At 49.7% G+C, this 22,154-nt stretch overlaps 1 long non-coding RNA gene across 3 annotated transcripts in view; it reads left to right on the top strand.

The window, feature by feature from the left end:
* The window catches only part of LOC138844158 (uncharacterized), a 68,319-nt gene that overhangs the window by 42,141 nt on the left and 4,024 nt on the right, over positions 1 to 22,154 (top strand). Inside the window, exon 3 of one of the 3 annotated variants that reach the window (XR_016213947.1) lies at positions 17,594 to 17,693. The exons of 1 other annotated variant lie outside the window; for it this stretch is intronic. This is a non-coding gene — a long non-coding RNA (uncharacterized LOC138844158). Of the gene's footprint in view, positions 1 to 2,041; positions 2,438 to 17,593; positions 17,694 to 22,154 lie in introns of those variants that run through there. One more of the 3 variants, XR_016213944.1, reaches the window with a different exon arrangement.

The raw sequence follows: 22,154 nt of genomic DNA, 5'->3' as shown, positions 1-22,154 counted from the left end.
CTTAGCGTTGGCTTTGCTAAACAACCAAAAGCGGAGGCAGGTTCACCATGGCACAGCTAATTAATCCTTCCCAACCTCTCTGGCAGGCACGGTTGGCTGTGTTAGACCATTCAGGACAGCGAGAGCTGAGCAGAGCCCTGCTGGGAGATTTCTGGGAAAGCTTTTTGTGTCCTGACAAAGGGATGGCAGAAGCAGACCAACCCTTGCCCTTACTCCTTGCTCCAGTGGGGATGCGATGTGTGCGCTGCTGCAGTGGCTAAACTTGCAATCCTGAACCCGGTCACAGGAGAGGGAAGGCAGCCAGGCAGGACTGACAGGTCTCTATGCCTCAGTGAGCAACTGTGTCAAAACCAGTCAGCTCCACCTTCCCTGCCCCCAACGTTTTACGAAAAATTGTAAACATACCAAGAAGGTGAAAGAATAGTACCGTAAATACGCAGCACCTAAATTCTATAAATGATTTTATTGTATGTGCCTTATCTCATGTCTAGCCGCCTAAATATCCCTGTAACCAACCATAAATCATCTTCTTAAAAATGCATTTCTAATTAAAGAACAGTTTACTATTACACTATTACACATTTCAGTATGAATATCATTAAATATACAGTGTTCTTATCATCCTTTTTAACAGAAAATTTTTGTTGAGATATTGAGGATTCATACAGAGCTGTAAGAAACAGAGCTTCCTTGTGTGGTTTATCCAGTTCTCCCGAGTGGTAACTATTTGCAAAACTACAGTACACTATCGCAGCCAAGATGTTCGCAGTGATACAAGCCACTGATCTCGCTCGGGTTTCCCCAGTTTTGTTTGAACTCATGTGTGTGTGTGAGTGCACATGTGTGCATCAAGTTTTATAGTTTTGTTGATAGGTTGATTCATATATGGCCACCACAGTCAAAATAACAGTTTCTGTTTCTAATTCATCTTCTGTAGGAGACAGGATAAACTGTGGTACACCCAGAGACTGGAATATTATTCAGCTCTAAACAGAAATGCGCTCTCGAGTCATGAAAAGACGTGGAGGGAAGGTAGCGCATATTAGTGAATGAAAGAAATCAGTTTGGGAAGGCTACATATTGACTGATTCAACTCTTGGATATGCTGGAAAAGCCAAACTATGGAGACTTAAGTAAAAGACCAGTGGTGGCCAGGGGTTAAGGGAGAGGGAAGGTTGTATAGGCAGAGAAGGGAGGATTTGCAGGGCAGTGGAACGACTCTGCAGGATTCCACTGTGGTGGGTCCGTGAGTCCCAATTCAGGGACAGCACCATTAATGAGCCCTGATGTGATCGATGGATTTGGGGTAACAATGATGTGTCAATGTAGGATCATCTATCTATCTATCTATCTATATATATATATATCCAGAGGGGGCTGTTGACAACGGGGGAGGGGGCGTATGAGACATCTCTGTACCTTCTTCCAAATTTTGCTGTGAATCTGAAACAGTTCTAAAAGATAAACAGTTGAAAGGCTTTTTCAGTGGCTGGCATTGTGGTGCAGTGGATTAAGCCGCCATCTGCAGTGCTGAAATCCTTTATGGGTGCCTGTTCGAATCCCGGCTGCTCCACTTCCAAGTCAGCTCCCTGCTAACATGCCTGGGAAAGCAGTGGAGGATGGCTTGGGGGCTTGGGCCCCTGCCGGTGGTGTCAAGGATCTGGATGGTGCTTTGGGCTCCTGGCTTCATTGTGGCCCAGCCCCAGTCATTGTAGTCCTTTGGAGAGTGATGGAAGATCTCTCTCTGTCTCTCTCTCTGTTACTCTTTCAAATAAATAAATACATCTTTGAAAAAATGACATACAGTGAAATGTAGAGATCTTGCGTGCAGCACTCAGCGTTTTGAGACGCGCACCCCCTGTGGAATCCATGTCCCTGTCAAGATATGGAACATTCCCACACCTCCTAGAAGTTTCCCTCACGCCTCTTCCCAGTCAGGGGTCGCCACTGTTCCGATTTTTCTCCCCACCATAGATTAGCTTTGCCTGTTCTAAGCCTTCCTACAAATGAGTTCTAACAGAAAGTATTCTTTTGTGCAAAGCTTCTTTTACTCAGGAAAAATGTTTTTGAAAAACATGGGGCCAGCGCTGTGGCACAGTGGATTAAAGCCCTGGCCTGAAGCACCAGCATCCCATATGGGCGCCAGTTCGAGACCTGGCTGCTTCACTTCCAATCCAGCTCTCTGCTATGGCCTGGGAAAGCAGTAGAAGATGGCCCCTGCACCTACGTGGGAGACCCGGAAGAAGCTCCTGGCTCCTGGCTTTGGATCAGAACAGCTCCAGTTGTTGCAGCCTGTTGGGGAGTGAACCAGCGGATGGAAGACCTCTCTCTCTCTCTCTCTCTTTCTCTGCTTCTCCTCTCTCTGTGTAACTCTGACTTTCAAATAAATAAATAAATAAATCTTTAAAACAAAAAAAGAAAAGCAGACCACCGATAATGTCGTGTGTACCTGTCATTTATTCCTTTTTGTTGGTGAGTAGTATTCCATTTGACAAGTACCGTGGTTTGCTTATCCATTCTCTTGGTGATAGACATTTGGACCATGTCCAGGTTTTAGATTATAAATAAAGCTGCTGTGAACATTAGGGTATAAGTCTTTTTTTTTCTCTTTTAATTGATTCAGCTATTTTGAAAGTCCAAAGACAAAGAGAGAATCTTCCATCTGCTTGTTCATTCCCCCAGATGGCTGCAATGGCCAGGGTAGGGCCAGGAGCTTCTTTCTTCCGTGTGTGTGCAGGGACCTAAACACTTGGACCATCTTTCACTGCTTTCCTAGGCCATTAGCAGGGAGCTGGATCTGAAATGGAGCAGTGGGGATATGAACTAATGACCACATGGGATGGTGGCAATGCAGGCAAGAGGGTTACCCGATAAGCCACAATGCCATCCCCCAAGTCTTTTGAGATATTTATTTTCCTGGTTAGCTATCCCTCTCTGGCCGGTGCTTTGGCTCACTAGGCTAATCCTCCACCTGCGGCACACCGGGTTCTAGTCCTGGTCGGGGTGCCGGATTCTGTCCCGTCGCTCCTCTTCCAGGCCAGTTCTCTGCTGTGGCCTGGGAGTGCAGTGGAGGATGGCCCAAGTGCTTGGGCCCTATACCCGCATGGGAGACCAGGAGAGGCACCTGGCTCCTGGCTTCGAATCAGTGCAGTGCGCCTGCAGTGGCGGCCACTGGGGGGTGAACCAACTGAAAAGGAAGACCTTTCTCTCTCTCTCTCTCACTGTCCACTCTGCCTGTCAAAAAAAAAAAAAAAAAAAAAAAAAAAGATATCCTCCTCTACAAGTCTTTCTTCCTCACCATTTTTGGTGGTTTTTTTGTTTGTTTGTTTCTTTCTTTCTTTGTACCTCACCAGTAGGCCTTTATTTTTTACATCTTAGCTCCATTACATTTCTGTTCTTTGAAATCTGGAAATTGTAATGATCAGATCATGTAAAATGCAGACCAGATTGGGGGCTAGCCAGAAGCTAGAAGGTTAGATCTAAACTCAGATCGTTGTCAGGGAAATGGAAGGCTTCGTGAAGACAAAGTCAGCTGGCCTTAGCAATTAAGCTGATGTAGAAAATGAAGAAAAAAGAGAAAAATGATATCGAAGTGTCTTTTTAAAAAATTTTTTTTATTTGACAGATAGAGTTAGACAGTGAGAGAGAGAGACAGAGAGAAAAGTCCTCCTTCCATTGGTTCACCCCCCAAATGGCTGCTACAGCCAGAGCTACACCAATCCGAAGCCAGGAGCCAGGTGCTTCCTCCTGGCCTCCCATAGGGTGCATGGCCCAAGGACTTGGACCATCCTCCACTGCCCTCCCGGGCCACAGCAGAGAGCTGGACTGGAAGAGGAGCAACTGGGACAGAATCCAGCGCCCATATGGGATGCAGGTGCTGTAGGTGGAGGATTAACCAAGTGAGCCATGGCACCGGCCCCATATTGAAGTGTTTTTTAAAAAATTATTTGAAAGGAAGACAGACAAGCAGCATCTTCTATCCACTGGTTCACTCCCCAGTTGGCCACAACAGCCAGGGTGGGGCCAGGCCAAAGCCAGGAACCTAGCTTGGAAGTTTAGGTCTCCCACATGGGTTGTAGGAACTCTAGTACTTGGACCATCTTCCACTGCCTTCCGAGGCACATTAACAGGAAGCTGGATTGGAAGTGGAACAGCTGAGACTGCAATATGGGATGTTGGCATCGTAAGTAGTGGCTAACGGGCCAGCGCTATGGCGCAGTAGGTTAATCCTCTGCCTGTGGCACTGGCATCCCATATGGGTGCCGGTTCTCATCCTGGCCACTCCTCTTCCAATCCAGCTCTCTGCTGTGGCCTGGGAAAAAAAGCGATAGAAGATGGCCCAAGTACTTGGGTCCCTGCACCTGCATGGGAGACCCAGAAGAAGCTCCTGGCTCCTGGCTTCAGATCTGCTTAGCTCTAGCCATTATAGCCATTTGCAGAGTGAACCAGCAGATGGAAGATCTCTCTCTCTCTCTCTCTCTCTCTCTCTCTCTCTCCCTCCCTCTCCCTCTCACTGTCTGTAACTCTACCTCTCAAATAAATAAATAAAATCTGAAAAAAAAAAAAAAAAAAGTGGTGGCTAAACCCACTGTGCCACAATGCCAGCCCCTCATGTCCCATTTCTTGATGCCTACTTTTAAATAAAACTAATGTTAGCAAAATGGCACCATCTTCCTAAGCCCAGCCTGGCTCACTAGAAGTCAGGTGACCAAATAGCCCAATCACAAGTGTCAGCTCTACCCCACCCTAATGGGATTTGCTGCTTCCACTTCCAGACCTCTGCAAAGCTACAGAAGGCCTGTTCTCCAAGTACAAGCTGCTGTTCTCTCTGTGCACGGGGAAGCAGACTGTTGGGTTCCCCCCCGCCCCCCAACAATAAACCTTCTTCCTTACTCTGGTGTTTGGTGTATTTTGTGGTGCCTTTCCTTTTAAATGTGATTTAATTTGATGTAAGAATAACAACTTTTTTTAAAAGATTTATTTATTTGAGAGGCAGAGTTACAGACAGAGGGAGAGACAGAGAGAAAGGTCTTCCATCTGCTGGTTTATTCCCCAAATGCTGCAATGGCCAGAGCTGTGCTGAGCCGGATCAGAAGAGGAGCAGCCAGGACTACAACCCGTGCCCATGTGGGATGGTGGCGCCGCAGGCAGAGGCTTAACCTCCTGTGCCACGGGTGCCAGCCTCAAGAATAGTGACTTCTTGTACACCTCTTCATAGATACTGTTTGTATTGTAGCAGTGGCCTTCAGTGCGGTCTTTCTGGTGGTTCACAACCTTTATTCCACTTCCTGCTTGATGGAGAGGGCCTTGAAACATTTGGACACATAGCTTTGAATCTCAGAAGGAAGGTGTGGCTGAGATAAAAATGCAGTGATGTTCAAAGCCATGATGAGATTGCATGGGGAGGGACTGATAAGAGAAGGGAGGTTCAGGATCAAGCTAGAGGAAGAACCAGCAAGAGTAACTGGGATGGTGTGACCAGAGTAGTGGGAGGAAGGCCCACGAAGCGAGGTGTGGGGGAAGTGTTTCCACAGAGATCTAAGGGTACCTGTTGGGTTTGAGACCAGGGAAGTGGGGGGTGACCTGGGTGGGGGCGTTCTGATGGAGCCAGATGGCAGGGATTTGAGGTGTGACCAGCAGGTGGGAACACAGAGAGCCGCTTGGCAAGTGGGAGAGAGGGTAGTGACTGAAGGAGCAGGGATGTCAGGGAGTACTGAGATGGGGTGCTGTGTTTCCAAAGAAAGGATCCAGGCGGTTGAAAGTGACAGGGAAAGGGACCATGCAAATAGCTGAGGAGATGCAAGAGAATGTGCTTTGATGGGGCAAGTGCACTTGATTTGATGATTAAAACAACAGGAGGTTTCCCATTTGATGACTGGCCTTCCTAGGTCAAGTTTGTGTAAGCCCTGTAGGATCACTGGTTGGGGTCTGTGTGGTGATGTCCCCAACTTCCTCGCACACCCACTAGATGACACCATTCACTGAAGTTGCTCTTTTCCCTTGTAGAATAATCCACTTATCCTGTGCTGAATTCTTGGGTGTCACCCAGAGTTGGCCAGAGGATGAGGTTAAGGGTTCAGTTCTTTAGACTGCCAAGTGCGCTCAAGACCTCTGACACCAGATGCATGCTTGAAGTTTTCCCAAAATCATATCTGAGGTCGTGGATTTGCTAGAAAAACTCACAGGGTGCACAGACAGGAACACAGTCATGGTCACCTTTATTACAGGGAGGAAACAGGGAGTAGAAATAGCCTGAGAAGGAGACTCCTGGGGCAGCCCCAGCAAGAGTTGCGGCCCCAAGCTGCCCCCAAACCCCAAGCAGGTGACCTCAGCGTCGATGGGCGACAGCGCTCATGGGGCATTGCGTCCTGGGCAGCAAGCATTTGAGCCAACACCTGCTGTCTCCCAGGGTGCACAGCGGTAGGAAAGTAGAATCAGAAGCAGAGGTGGAATATGAAACTCAAACACTTTGGTAGGGGATGTGAACGTTCTAGAAGGCGTCTATCCACAATGCCAAATGCCCACCCCTCTTTTTTTAAGATTTTATTTATTTTGAGAGGTAGAGTTACAGACAGTGAGAGGGAGAGACAGAGAGAAAGGTCTTGAAAGCAGCTGAAGACAACCCAGGGGCCTGGGTCCCTGCCACCCACATGGGTGACCCAGGTGAAACTCCTGGCTTCGGTATGGCCCAGATCTACCTAGCTAGCTGTTGCAGCATCTGGGGCATGAACCATCAGATGGAAGATATCGCTCGCTCTCTCTCTCTCTCTCTCTCTGTCTCAACCCCTCTCTCTCTGTAACTCTGCCTTTCAAATAAATAAATCTTTAAAAAATAATAATAAACCTAATTAAAAAATAAAAAAGGGTTGGGCTTTGGGCACAGTGGTTAATGTGCAGTTAGGAAGCTTGCATTCAGCATCAGAGCACTGGGTTTGGATCCTGGCTCTGTTTCAGATTCCAGCTTCCTGCTAACCTGGGTCTGTGCCAACTACAGGGGGAGGGGAGGAGACCTGGATTGAGTCCGAGAGACTGGCTTTGGCTTGAAATAGCCCTCGCATTTGAGGAGTGACTCAGAGAGTAGAAGATCTGTGTCTTTTGTCTCTCTTGCTTTTTCAAAGAAAAAAAAATTAAAAATAGAGAGATTCGGATGGGCTGGCTTGCCCTAACACTGTAAAAACCCTGGCTCCTGTGCTGGTAATCCTGGAGACAGCAGCCTCTGGCGTCACCGGCTTCAAAATAGCTCAGGTCAGCGGTGCCTGGGAGGTGCCAGTGCGATGCGGGCTGTGGGCGAGAGCCCCCGCAGCACTGCCGAGCCGAGCCGAGCCGAGCCAAGTGCTGCACGTTTCTGATCTATCCTGCCCGAGCCTTCGTCCACACCCCCAGGACTCGGGAGCTCTGTTTGAAGAGCTTAGACTTTAAAGAAGTAAAAAACGAGCAAATGTGTGGGGTTGAAAAGGAAAAACATTTTTGCCAGGGTTAAGCCGAGTCCCGGGGTTAGGGCTTGTTAGTGGAGCCCACCTGCTAGCCTCTGAAAGCATGAGAGACTGGTCACCCTCTTCCCTTGCAAACTGCATCCACTCCACCCCCTCCCATCTCCACACCCAGCCCCCGGCCACCCCCAAACCCTATAATTAAAAAGACCCTTTTCAGATTGGAATACCATTCAAGCACGATCATTATGGAAACCCTGCCCTGTTTCTGTGGTTACTAACGGCTCCCTTTGTGTAAAGCTCATTAAATCAAACCAGCGACTCCCTGGTTTTTGCCACAATTTCTAGAAAGAGAAAGCTATGTTGATTTAAGAAATAATGTTACAAATCTTAGGTAGGAGACCTTGTTGGACTGGAGAGTAATATTATTTATCTCTCTGGAACCACTAACAAATCAACCATGAAAATTTGATAATAGCTCTTGTCACCCACATCCTTTCTTACCCTGACAGTGTTCTGTGTATTTAATAGGAGAAGGAAACAGCGTTCTGTGATGAGCTATTTTATTTCCAGGCCTTTAAGGAGACAAAGGAAAGGACAGAAAATATTGCTTTAGAAACCACTCTCAATTCATTTTTATCCTCTACATTTTTGGCACTTAGGAGCAATTTGCTTCTCATTTGATAAGAATAAATGATTCTTACTCAAACCAGAAGCGAGGGTGGGTTTTTCCTTTCACCCTGAAAAGCTTGAGAAGTATAATGGGTCTCCTTCAGGAGAATTCAAGATAGCAATGAGATTGCCCTGTATCTTTTTTTTTTTTTTTGACAGGCAGAGTGGATAGTGAGAGAGAGAGACAGACAGAAAGGTCTTCCTTTTGCCGTTGGTTCACCCTCCAATGGCCGCCACGGCTGGTGTGCTGCAGCTGGTGCACCGCGCTGATCTGAAGCCAGGAGCCAGGTGCTTCTCCTGATCTCCCATGGGGTGCAGGGCCCAAGGACTTGGGCCATCCTCCACTGCACTCCCGGGCCACAGCAGAGAGCTGGCCTGGAAGAGGGCAACTGGGACAGAATCCGGTGCCCCAACCGGGACTAGAACCGGGTGTGCCGGTGCCGCGAGGTGGAGGATTAGCCTATTGAGCCGCGGCGCTGGCCTGCCTTGTATCTTACAGGGTAGAGGATAACATAGAATTTTTAAAAATCTGAGCCTACTAGTTGTGGTAGCTGCTATTATCCTTATTTTCCCTTTAATTTCATTTTTTTATGTTCCCATTCTAAAATATCCTAAGTTCCTAACTTTATAAAGGTTCCCTTCCCTCATATCTTTTTGCCTCTAATGATACAAATGGCTTAGACACTTGTGTACCATCAAATGCCTAAAGAGACTACCAGGACAGTTCCGGCTGCTGCCAAAAAAGGCAATGGCATAAGCCCTTGTTCTGGTCTCCCTGGACTCTGGAATGCACAGGCCACTTCCGCCGACTCATCCGCCCTATAAGGATCTTCCTTGCACCTTGCTTGGCCCAAATTGGTGCATGCATTGTCTAACCCTGCGTGTGCTTGCTGCAGCCAAGGACAGATGGTTTTGCGTTAGGAGAGAGGCAGACATCTGGGATAGGTTGTAAGCTCATGAGAAGGGGCGTGCATTCAGCAGTAGTCAGGGCTCTGCTTGGGATGCCCACCTCCCACACTGGTGCACCGGGTTCCTCCACTTCCCACCCAGCTTCCTGCCCAGGTGCATCCTGGGAGGCAGCAGACGATGGCCCAGGTAGTTAGTTGGGTCCCTGCCACTCCCATGGGAGACCCGGATGGAGTTCCAGATTCTTGGATTTGGCCTGGCCTAGCATTTGGGGAGTCAACCAGGGGATGGGATGGAAGATCTCTGTTGTCTATCTCTACGTTTCTCTTTCAAATAAAAAGAGAGAAAATTTTTTAAATGTTTAACCAGGCACTCCCACAGCCTTGCCTTGTTCCTCTCTGTGCAGATTTGGTTCTGTCTGCTTTGACAGAGCGTTCTTTCCTTCGTTTACCCTGCACTAGACCACAAGGCGTCATCCTCTGGCTGCTTCCCGGCACCAGCACAACATACAAGACGCCCGTGTGGTCAGAGAGCTTCGCATTGTCTAATTCAGGGGTCAAGGAAGGATGGATGGCGAGGACCCAGAGCTGTTGTTGGGCCTGAGTGGGGCGTGCTTTACGGGAACCACCTTCTGATGGAGAGAAACTAAAGCGTGCTTCAGCCCAGAACCAGAAATAGCTTTCTCCTGAATTAGACTGGGGAGACCTGGGAAGACCTTAGCAGGCTTAGGAGTGGGGGGAATGTCTCAGACAAAGGAAGGAAGGAGGAGGGGGAAGAGGGAGCGGGATTACAGGGGCACACCCTCAGTGAGCCGACAGCAGTGATTAGCACAGAGACGATGAATATTCATGAGGGGGCAGATGATTTCACAGGGGCTCCCCTGAATAACCAGGAGTCTACTTCCCAGCGTTTGCACCTCAGTCTTGAAGGAGGCGCTGGCCTGGGGTTGCAGAGCCGGGAGAGGAGCCTGGAGCAGGGAGAGGGGCGTGAACGATGCAGGCGCTGCATTTTCCATCTGCATCCTCTGAAAATCACGCGTGCCTCTCAGTGCTTGGTTTGCTGTTTGTTCAGCACCTACTCTGCCCTTGAAGAGAGGAAAATCCCACTCCTACTCCTACATTTCAGTCCTTTTGGTCATGCAGATGGTGCATCTGATTTCAGGAAGACTGAGTGACCGTGCCAAGGTCACACATCTGTATCACCGGCAAACCCAGGCTTCTGATCCATTGGTTGGGTCTCTTCCAAGTGCGTGGGGTGGATAACCTTTCCCCTGGTGGGGTCAGCGCTGGACTGTGCCCACTGTCCGTCTCCATAGGGCCACCCCTTTTCACTGGCAGAAGTCTCACAGTTGGGTTGTTAAACGATTTGTTTTGTCCAATGCTTTGAGGAGAACACCCATTTATTTCCCTCTGTCCCTAGGGGGATGTTGGCTGCCAATAAACCACGCTTTTTAAGAATATTATCATTTATTTTCATTGTGCTTGAACTGCAGAGAGGCACAGAGAGACAGGGATCTTCCATCTGCCAGTTCACTCCCAAATGCCTGCAATGGCCCGAGCCATGCCAGGCTGAAGTCAGGAGCTCAGAACTCCATCCAGGTCTCCCACGTGTGTGGCAGGAACCCAAGTATGTGGACCATCCCCTGCTGCCTCACTGGATCGGAAAGGAGTGGCTGGGACTTGGACCACTTAACCCAATGGCAGTGATTCCGAAGGGAGAGATGGCAGGCAGCAGGGGCAAGAATGGCATGGAGGCGTGGGAGCATCAGTGTGTTCTTGGGAGTTTCCAGAAAACAGTGAGCAGCTGAGGGCCAAGGAGGAGGCCTTTGGAAGTGAAGTTTCGGTCTTCACTCCCCATGCACCTTCTCAGGGAGGCACACAGGAGGCAGCTGTGCAGGAGACAGGGCACACAGCAGAAGGCAGCTGTGTTTCCTGCGGAGCCAGGCATGCTCCCAGGGGTGGTACAGGTCAGGGGGAAGCCAGGTAGTCTTGCTTCCCAAGCTGGGGATCCCGGGTCCAACAAACCCCAGCTCTTCTGCAGTTTGACCTTGAACAAGCCCTCCAACACTCCGCCTACCCCAGATGCAAGCTGGGCTGGGCAAGGCCTGACCTCTAGGAAGGGTGTAGGCAAGTGCCAGGCTGGGTGCGGACCCACACAGGGGAGCTATTATTAGGCAATCCTGCAGGCGGAAGCGGGTTGCCAGGCCCACGGGAGCTAGGGCGGGGGAGGAAGGCGGGTGACTCAGCTGTCTGCCTCCTGTTCCCCCCACGGGGGACACCTGCTGCATCAGCTGGCACCTCCCACCCAGGCAAGGCTCTGGGTTGGCGCTGCGAAAGCGCGATTCTGACTGCCCTGGACTGCAGCTTATTTTCCCAGGTCCTAAACGAACCCACTGCCCTCTTCTGATTGACACATTCTTTCTTTAGATATGCTAATATGTTCATGATTACCGTCTGGTCTTGCCTTGGCCTGAAGGCTTGGTCACTTAGGTGGACTTTTCCTATCAGGCATTTTACTTTAGACTTTTTGATAGGGTAGGGAAGCAATTTTTCACCATATTTCTGAGATCCTTCAGGAATGTCTCAGTCTGAATGCCCTTAACCTTGACCTCAGCTATTCATCTATCTCTGTATTTATTCATCAAAGATACATTTTTAGTATCTTCCATGACGTTAGGCAATTTTTTAAAAAAATTACTTATTTTCATTTTATTTGAAAAACAGAGAGACAGAGAGATACTCCAAAATCCACCCGTCAACCTGCTCCTTCTCCAAATGCTAGCAACAGACAAGGCTGGGCCAGAAACCAGGTGCCCAGAATTCAACCTGGGTGTCCCATAGGGATGGCAGGGGCCCAAGCACTTGAGTCATCATCCATTGCCTCCCAGGATGCATTCGTAGGAAGCTGGGGCTGAAGCCGAGGAGCTGAGACTCAAACCTGCTTCCAATAGGGGATTGGGCGTTACCCTATGTGCTACTCTCTGAGGAGAGAATGGTGAATGAGACAAGGGATAAACCCAGTGACTAGGGACATGTGGAGTGTTCCTGGAATGCCCTGCAGAAGGACCTGGCCCAGTGGCAAGGTCTCTGAGATCTCCTGGAGGAAGTGGGCTCCAGGCTAGGACGTCCACAAAGGGGAGGAGGGTCTGGTGCCTGGTTAAGAGACTGTGCTCCTGTAACGTCCTCCAGGCAAGACTTTCTTCTAAAAATGTGATGTTAAAAACCATGGGAGGGGCTGCCGCTGTGGCATAGTGGGCAAAGCTGCCGCCTGCAGTGCTGGCATCCCATATGGGTGCCAGTTCAAGTCCCAGCTGTTCTACTTCTGATCCAGCTCTCTGCTATGGCCTGGGAAAGCAGTGAAAGATGGCCCAAGCACTTGGGCCCCTGCACCCTCGTGGGAGACCCGGTAGAAGCTCCTGGCTCCTGGCTTTGGATCAGCACAGCTCTGGCTGTTGTGGATGGATGACCTTTTCTTCCCTCCCCCTCCCCCTCCCCCTCCCCCTCCCCCTCCCCCTCCCCCTCCCCCTCCCCCTCCCCCTCTCCCTCTCCCTCTCCCTCTCCCTCTCCCTCCCCCTCTTTCTCCCTCTCCCTCTCTTTCTTTTTTTTCTGTCTCTCTGTAACTCTGCCATTTGGAGAGCTGAGTAAACCTCTAAAATCTAGTGTTATAAGCAATGGGGTCCCCAGCTGGGCTTACTCCAACTTCTTCCTCCTACAGGTATTATGGAAAACAAGATTTACTTACAGGGATAGTACACACTCAGCCGTTACTGCAGGCAACCTGTCTTCATGAGGAAGGAAGGGCAGTGGCCCCCACCAAAGTTGGGGTCATCCTTTAGTGGGGTAGGGGGTGGTGCTCTAAATGAATATTCAAATGGGGCGTTGTTTGAGCAGGCTTGAACACGTGGTGTCTCCAAGTGGTGCTGCAGCATATACTCATCATACTGTCTTGCAGGAGGGGAAGGGAGGCTCAGGTGCATGATGGGAAATGGGCGTGCCAAGCCTGCAGCCATATTGGATCCAACAGGGAGCCATATTGGTTCCAACAGGAGGGGTTTGTTGGCATGAAGCTGTTGCCGGTGTCTCTTGCTAGCCCCTCTTCGCTCCCTAGCTCCCTGCCTGCCCACATAATCAGGGTTTTATTCGGAGAGCTGTGGGGGGCTTTGAAGACAGAATCACAGGGTCAATAATATTTGGGCTATGGAGGAGCTGCTAGTGGGCTGTGGCTGACTCAGGGCTGTCAAATCTGGACAGCAAGTCCAGCTGGAAGAAATAGACCAGGATGCCAGACGGCCTGAGACTGAATGCTGACCGGTTGTTAATGAGCGCGCACTTGGGAAAGTGTTTTTGCTTGCTATCACTATATCATTCAAAAGAAGTTTATTTAGCTCATACTTCTGCAAGTCCAAAAGCAGGCACCACATGTGCTTGGCCCCTGGTGAGGCCTTGTGCTGCTCCACTTACAGTGGAAGCACAGAAGGGCAGGAAGACTCGTGCAAAGAGGAACAGATGAAAGGAGCCGGCGCTCTGTCACACCCTGCTCTCAGAAGTGGCCAAACCACCCTTGTGAGAATGGTGTTAGTTACTTCATGGGGGTGGGTCCCCCAGGACCCAAACACATGAGAAAGAGAGAGAGAGAGAGCCTTGTGGCATGGTGTGTAACACGCTGCCTGCAATGCTGGCATCCCTGAAGGCACTGGTTCGTGTCCCAGCTGCTCTACTTCTGATCTAGCTCCCTGCGAACAGCCTAGGAAAGTAGCGGAAGATGACCTGATTCCTTGGGCCCCTGCACCCACGTGGGAGACCTGGATGAAGCTGCTGGCTTTGGCCTGGCCCAGCCCTGGCCATTGTGGCCACTTGGGGAGTGAACCAGCAGATGGAAGATCTTTGTTTGCCTCTCCCTTTCTCTCAGTAACTCCACATTTCAAACAAACAAATAAATAAATAAATAAATATTTTAAAAAAGAGATTGGCATACAGATAGACCCTCTCATCCATGTGTTTACTGCCCACAACAGAAGGGCTAAGCCGGAGTCAAGGCAAGGCCAAAGCTAGGAGCCAGGGATGCAATCCATGTCTCCCACGTGAGTGGTAAGAACCCACCTGCTTGAACCAATGCTACCGCCTCCCAGGATCTGCACTTGGGAAAGTGGAGTCAGGAGCCAGAACCAGGAATAGAAGCCAGTTACTCCCATTTGGGATGGGAGTGTCTTAGCAGCAGGGTAAAGACTTGCTCCCCTGTCGCTCCCCCACTCCTGGAGTAACGACACCGGTCCTTCCTGGATTTGCTGCCCCTCCCCCGCTTTTGCAGAGGAGCCCCACCAACCAGCTCTCCGACTGACTCTCTCAGGGGTGCCCCGCATGTTGTCTCTCTCTCTCTTTTATAGTCCTCTCCCACCAATCCGTGCTCTGCTGCCCACGTGCTAAGCAGGCTGCTTTCTTTCAAACAGGGGTTGGGTCAGGAATCAGCTAATTGACGAAGCAGCTGTGTAAGATTTGTTTACTCTCTCTCAGAGCGCCATATGGTGGGAGATCAGACGCATAGAGTTAGTCTTAACAGTCTCAGTGGTCTAGTCTAGTCCCGGTAGTCTCAGTACTTATTTCGCCATGTTGCGGGAGACAGGCCCTGCTCCCCACACTCCCCCAAATATCTCTCTCTCTCTCTCTCTCTCTCTTTTTTTTTTTTGACAGGCAGAGTGGACAGTGAGAGAGAGAGAGACAGAGAGAAAGGTCTTCCTTTGCCATTGGTTCACCCTCCAATGGCCGCTGCGGCCGGCGCGCTGCGGCTGGTGCACTGTGCTGATCCAACGGCAGGAGCCAGGTACCTCTCCTGGTCTCCCATGGGGTGCAGGGTCCAAGGACTTGGGCCATCCTCCACTGCACTCCCGGGCCACAGCAGAGAGCTGGCCTGGAAGAGGGGCAACCGAGACAGAATCCGGCACCCCGACCGGGACTAGAACCTGGTGTGCCAGCGCCGCAAGGTGGAGGATTAGCCTAGTGAGCTGCGGCGCCGGCCCAAATATCTCTTAAAAGGCCCCACTATCTCTGAAGATCATTATATTGGAGATTAAGTCTCAACATGCATTTTGGTTGGGACAAAGCACATCCAAACTGAAGAGGTTACCTAAACTTGTTTGCAAACTGGGATGACCACAGGACCCAAGTGAGAAAGTGGGTGAAATGAGGTCATATGGAGCACCATGTTTCAAAGGACACCTGTGTCATCAGCGCCTCATAGGTGTCGGGTCTGATCCTTCTGGCTGCAACTGCCAGGGCTAGTGGAGCCCTAGTGGAGCCTGCCAGCTGCCCAAGGCATGTCTGAGGGCTGGAGAGGAGGCTTCTCCAGGCTGGAGAGGAGGCTTCTGCCCCCTGCCAGAAGATGAAACTTCAAGCTCCACCTCTTTGTTTAGTCTCTGTTCTTACAAACTTTGTTACTTGGTTTCAAGCTAACTAGACTTGGAGGAGTTGCTGGCTGCCCTTCTCCTGGGAATGACAGAAGACACTCCTTCCAGCAGTCCAGCTCCAGAGAGAGTGCATAGGTCCTCAGAGAAACAGAGGCAAGACCCACAAAAGCATAGCACATGGGCAGACTGTGGTCATTTAGGACAGAGGACAAGAAGAGCTAGACCAGGGCAGGAGCCAGGAACTTCCTCTAGGTCACCTATGTGGGTACAGGGGCCTAAGCACTTGGGCCATCCTCCACCGCTTTCCCAGGTGCATTAGCAGGGAGCTGGATCAGAAGTGGAGCAGCCGGGACTTGAACCAGTGCCTGTCTGGGATGCTGGTGCTGCAGATGGCAGCTTAACCCCCTGCTCCACAGTGCCGCCCCTCTGTATACCATTTTTGCCATTTGCTCTCCTACATCAAGTTGTACTGAGAAATATGGGGGAACTTCGAAAAATTCATGGAAAATAGGAATTTAATTATGAGTTTATTTTGGTGCAAAAACGTTTGCAATCCATGTACAGCTTCTTGGTGATTTTTGAAGGCCCTAGCTGTACATGGACTTCAGCATGTTTGCACTGAGGTAGACATTGTAGTACAATAGGTTAAGCCAACTCTTAGGATATCCACATCCTATTTTGGAGTGTCTGGGACCAAGTCCCACTTTGGCTTTTTTTTTTTTTTTTTAAAGATTTATTTATTTATTTGGAAGTCAAAGTTTCTCTCTCTCTCTCTTTCTCTCTCTCTCTCTCTTTCTCACACACACATGGGGGGGGGGGTAGAGAACTCTTCCAACCACTGGTGCACTCCCCAAATGGCCACAGTGGCCAGTGCTGGGCCTGACCAAAGCCAGGAGCCAGGAGCTGCTTCCTGGTGTCCCACACGGGTGCAGAGGCCCAAGAACTTGGACCATCTTCACTGCTTTCCCAGGCCACAGGCAGGGAGCTGGGTTTGAAGTGGAGCAGCAGGGACACAAATGGGCTCCTGTAGGGCATGCTGATATCTCAGGCTGTGGTTTTACTTGCTATAACTACACTAGAACACTGGCCCTGTCTTTAAGCTTCTGATGCAACTTCTTGCTTATGCAGCTGGGAAATCAGAGGATGATGGCCCAAGTATTTGGGTTCGGGCTACCTGAGTGGAGTGGAGTTCCTGGCTCCAGGCTTCAGCCTGGCCAAATCTAATCCTGTCTCCCACTGCCCCTCCCCCCAGTGCCCCCAGCTGCTGTGTGCATTTGGGGAGTGAACCAGCAGATGGAAGATCTCTATCTCTCTGTCTTGCTTTCCATCGTTCTGCCTTTCAAAATAAATCTTTAGAAAAAATTTTTATTTTAAAATTTTTGTTCAATTTTATTTATGTATTTGAGAGGTAGAGTTACAGCCAGAGAGAAGGAGAGAAAGAGAGTTTGGTCCACTCTCTAAATGGCTGCAATGGCCAGAGTTGGGCTGATCCAAAAGCAGGAGACGGGAGCTTCTTCTGGGTCTCTCACATGGGTGCAGGGGCCCAAGGACTTGGGTCATCTTCTACTGCTTTCCCAGGCCATAAGCAGAGAGCGGGATCAGAAGAGGAGCAGCCGGGACTGGAAGCAGTGCCCATATGGGACGCTAGTGCTGCAAGCAGAGGCTTAGCCTGCTATGCCACAGTGACGGCCCCTAGAAAAAATTTTATATCAATATAAACTCATCTTTTAATCCCAGTCCAAGAAAGTTCTGGAATATCCTCATACATTGCTCATAATTGTTCTGTAGCGAAGTCTTCTAGTGGGGTGTGTTGGGGGTGTGTTGGGACAGAGACATGGGACAGCCAGAAGAAAAAAGAAAACATGGCTGAAAAGCATGACCCATGGCAAGAAAGCACGGCTTTTCTGCTGTTGAATGGGAAAGGTGTGTCTTTGGGGCTTCCACCTCCTTTCTGGCTCCCTGCAAGGAATGCCACGGGTCAGGAGAGTTACTTAGCTAAGTAAATAGACATGAGTGATTGGGAGAGAATTACAAAGTCTCCTCTAAGTAACCGAGTCAAAACTAACAATGCGCAGCTGTCAGAACAGCAGATGAAGCTGCCCAAACCGTCACCCTAGAAGCATCCCAGTATTTTAAAGGCTGGCTGTCGGGGACGATGTGTGATGGATGTCGTTTTGCCTTTTAGCCGTGGGAAGAAAGCTCGGAGGAGTGGCAACAGGGAGTGTCATTTGGGGAAGGAGTGCGGTGTGCCTAAGTGGAAGATTCTAGACAAGGCAAGCAGTGGGTAAGGGTGCGTGCGTGCATGTGTGTGTGTGTGTGCGTGTATGATTGTTTTTATTGCCAAATTTATGGCTCCATCCTGATTGGTGTTACTAGGATTTGTTAGCTGTCACTTGCCCCAGGTTTAGCAGCGTGCGATGTGCTGGTGGTCTTAATCCGGTATCTGGAGCAGGAAGCAAATGTTTGCATCCTCGGAATCCCCGTTACAATTGCATATTTTCCGAGGAGCTAGAGGAGGCCAGATGGGAATGCGGCAGGCCTGGCTCACTCAGCGCTCAAATCCTCTGCGGGTGTGCTCGCTACGGCTTTCCTGTGCTCTGCAGCACTTGCGAGCACCTACTGTGTGCCAGACTTGACAAGGCCCATACCTGGGATGGGGGGCCTTTAGAACAGTGACTCAGACAGACCACATCTTTGTCCTCCCTGGAGATTGGAGTCTGTTGGAAGGGAAAGGAATTCGACTTGCAGTCTAATGAGGATTGCTAGATTTAGCAAGTGAAAAATCCAGGTTACCTAGTCCAGCTTGCATTTCAGGTAAATGATGAATGATTTTTTCAGTGTTAGGTGTGTCCCAAAGATCGCACGTATTTCACCTGGCAGCCTTAAGCATAATCTCAGATGGTGGCCAGTGCCGTGGCACAGAAGAAGCAGAAGGGGTAACCAGGAATGGAGGGGGTGCGGTGATAGGGTGATTCGGGTGGTCAGGGAGACAACGAGGAGGGGAGCCTGGCAGGTGCCTGTGGCCACAGCCTCTGTCTCAGTCCATTTGCCGCTGCTAGAACAGAACACCTGAGCTTGGGTAGTTTATAAATGAGAGCAGTTTATTTAGCTCAAGGTTTGGGAGGCCTGGAGCCCAAGATCGGGCAGCCACATCTGGGGCCTTGCATGGCAGGGACGTAGAGGGAAAGTGGAAGGGCAAGTGGTGCATGCAGAAGCAGCAGCCGAGGCCCCTGCGGCTCCTGCTCTGGGGATGATCAGCCCCTCCCATTCGGCATGGCCTCCCAGCGTTGCTGCATTGGAAATTAAGGTTGCCATCCATGCACTTTTGGGGCACACTTTCCAACCATAGCAGCATCCGAGGGAGCAGGAACAGAGGCCTGATGTCCAATCTTATGTCAGGAATTGGCTCCGCACCCAGGGAACAGTTAAGAACTGAAATGGGCCTGCAGTGCTAATAGGCACTCTTATTCTATGCTAATTAGGTGAGAGACTTTTCAAAGTTTAAGTAGTTGGGGCTGGAAAAGGACAAAGACTGCAGGGTGCTGTCGGGACTTGGGGAGCATCGAGGGAGCCTGGAATTCCGTATGACAGCTCCACACTGGGGGCTGCGGGGGCTCCTCTGGGACTTGGAACTCCTACATTGCTCCGCGCTGGATGGTACATGGGGGAGCAAAGGCAGGCAAGGGGCAGGCTTTCTGCAGAGCAGCTGGGGCGCTGCTTGGAAGGGAAACCTAGTGTGGAAGCCGAGGGCAGAGCAGGTGTTATCCAGGGGCCGCCTGAAGCGCCCCAGGCCAAATTTTCAGGGCAAGAGAGTATTTCAGGCTGCGGAGTTAGGTGGTCCCATATATCCATTGAGAGGTAGCCAAGGAGCGGCCAAAGCGTTTATCTTTTGCCCTAAGAAAAAGGCTTTTTGTTTCTTTTAACTCAATCTGCGTTTCCAGGGTAGAAGGAAGGTGGACTAGATTCAAAGAACGGGCAGGTTGGCAGCACCTGCAAGGACTTATTTGCTGCTGCTTTTGCAAAGCTGCTGAGCCGTGTGCATGGTGCAAGTTTCCTAGAACTTAGCGTAACTTAACTGGTTATGCTTTGTGCCATAAATTTCCCATTGGCCATGGTCAAGTTGACTTAGGTTCTTGTCTAGCATGAATGCCAATGGAAACACAGAGACGATGACTTGAGGCGTGAGCAGAAAGGAATATATTTGGGTTGGCCAAGCCAAGGGGCCAAGATGGCCTTGTTATCAAAAAACCAGGCTCTCTGGGCAGCCAGGACTTGCAGGCTTGGTAGGACTGGCTTTTAGGGAAGTAATACACGGTCATTAAGTTTTGGGGGAATTCCAGGAAGGGTTGTACATATTTCGAAAGGGGCAGGCACACGCGCCCAGAGTTCTCATGGGTGTAACAGACGATCCGTGTTCAGTTGGGAGTGAGGAGCCAACACTCCAGTGAGGGGGTCTGGGCTTTCTAGGGCAGAAAGGAGAAAGCGGGGCCTGTGACTGCTGCTTACCCTGGCTTCAGCTGGTTCATAGCAAGGGGGTGCACCATGCGGATGTGTGTGTCTGCATCCAGTCAGCTGGCACTCTCATCCACTGACAAGGACGCTGGATCAAGTTATTTATTTTTCATCTGGCTGATTTTAATTAGGGTTAAGATAGGCTTGGGTCATTTTCTTTGGTGGAAGGTTGTGACTATCTGGGGTGGACAAGAGGGAGGAAGGGTGGGCAAAGAGGCACTGCCAGAGGGGAGGCCCCGGGAGCTCTTCATAAATGGTACAACCCAGACCTCCTTGATATTTGGTCAGAGGCTGGGTTGAAGGCTCAGACAGGGTGTGGCCAGGGTACACTGTTCTCATGGCCTTCGCAAATACAGCACGCACGCGGAATGTTTTCCTATTTATCCGGTGCATGGAAGAGGTTTACTCAGGGCCACATGCATTTTATTTCCCCAAATGCAGGCTATTGGTGAAGTGAAACCACAGGGGTTTCCACCGTGCAGAGCAGAGCTGAGCTTGGTCACTCAAGCAATTTTTCCAGCCCAGTGTCTCTTAGTTTAAAAAATAAATAAATAAACTTTATTGAATATTCAATTATTCACCTATTTACTTATAAAGTATTTAAAAATCACTTATAAATTAGAGGTAACACTATCCTAACATGTACATTACCAAAATATACACAAAAATAGTTAAAAAAAAAGGTTGCAATTACAACAGACTAAAAATGTCATTAACATCTAGTTAGTGCAAAGTCCTTTGCTCTCAATAAAATTCTAAATATTTTGGGTTTAGTATGATGGAACATGCCGCTTTCTTGAAGACGTGCTAGTCCATTTTTTGTTGCTGTAACAAGATTGCTGAGGCTAGCTGCTTAATAAAGAAAAGATGGGTTTAGTTCACAGTTCTGGAGGTTCCAGGCATGGCAGTGCACCTGGCAGAACTGGGCTGGGTATTGAGGGTGCCCGCAGAGGAGGGATTTAGAGAGCAGGCTCCCTCCTAACAACCCGGTCTTGTGGGAACTGATCCAATCCCATGAGACCTGCGTTAATCTCTTCCTTGGTGGTGGTGGGGTAACCCTCACAGCCTAATCATTTCCCATGGGGACCCACCTGTTAGGCATTCTAGACTTTTTTTTTTAAAGATTTATTTATTTATTACAGAGAGATAGAGGGAGAGGGAGAGAGAGAGAGAGAGAGAGAGAAAGAGAGAGAGAGGTCTTCTATCTATCTGGTTCACTCCCCAGATGGCCAGAACGGCTGGAGCTGGGCTGATCCAAAGCCAGGAGCTTCTTGTGGGTCTCCCACATGGGTGCAGGGGCCCAAGGACTTCGCCATCTTCTACTGCTTTCCCAGTAGCTCAATCAGAAGTGGAGCAGCCAGGACTTGAACCGGCACCCATATGGGATGCCAGCACTGCAGGTGGCATCTTTACCCACTACGCCACAGTGCCGGCCCCATGGCTTCTAGACTTTTAACATTGCCACGCTGAGAAACAAGCTCTCAGGGCACGAGCCTTTGAGGGATAACACTCAAACCTGAACACTTGGCATAACACGTGATCATCACAGAATTTGAAGATCTTGCTCTAAGTGTAATTAATCCACTTCAGTTGGTTTAAAGGCTGTTGTAGTGGGAAAAATAAATCTCACAAAATTTTGTACCACTTGCAACAGACAGATGATCTTTAACTATTAATCATAATGCACATTTTTTTCAAAAAGATTTATTTTTTTTGAAAGGCAGAGTCACAGAGAGAGAGGAAGAGACAGAGAGAGAGATCATCCATCTACTGGTTCATGCTTCAAATGGCCACAAAGGCCAGAGCTGTGCCCGTCCAGAGCCAGGAACCAGGAGCACCTTCCGGGTCTCGCACGTGGGCAAAGGGGCCCAAGCACTTGGGTCATCCTCTGCTACCTTCCCAGGCACACCAGCAGGGAGAGGACTGGAAGTGAAACAGCTAGGACTCAAATGGGCGCCCATATAAGATGCCGGAGCTGCAGATGGTGGCTTAACCCGCTGTGCCACAGCTGCGGCACCACAGAACTTTCCTGATCATTGTCAAGGGCAGTATTCTTACCTGGCCTTGAGCAACACAATCAATTGAGAAGTGATCTCCAAACATTTGTTTCCAAAATGCCCTCTCCTTAGCATGATTTTCTTTCCAGGAGGTAATTTCTTTCCTTCGTGTGGTTAAAATATTATCTTTATCTCATAGAAATGGATTTAACATTGTTGGTCCTCCAAAAGCCTTTG

This window comes from Oryctolagus cuniculus, chromosome 10 (assembly GCF_051225735.1).
Source record: "Oryctolagus cuniculus isolate XC-2025 breed Fujian yellow rabbit chromosome 10, ASM5122573v1, whole genome shotgun sequence".
Classification (NCBI taxonomy): domain Eukaryota; kingdom Metazoa; phylum Chordata; class Mammalia; order Lagomorpha; family Leporidae; genus Oryctolagus; species Oryctolagus cuniculus.
This window is presented reverse-complemented; position numbering and strand designations above follow the sequence as displayed.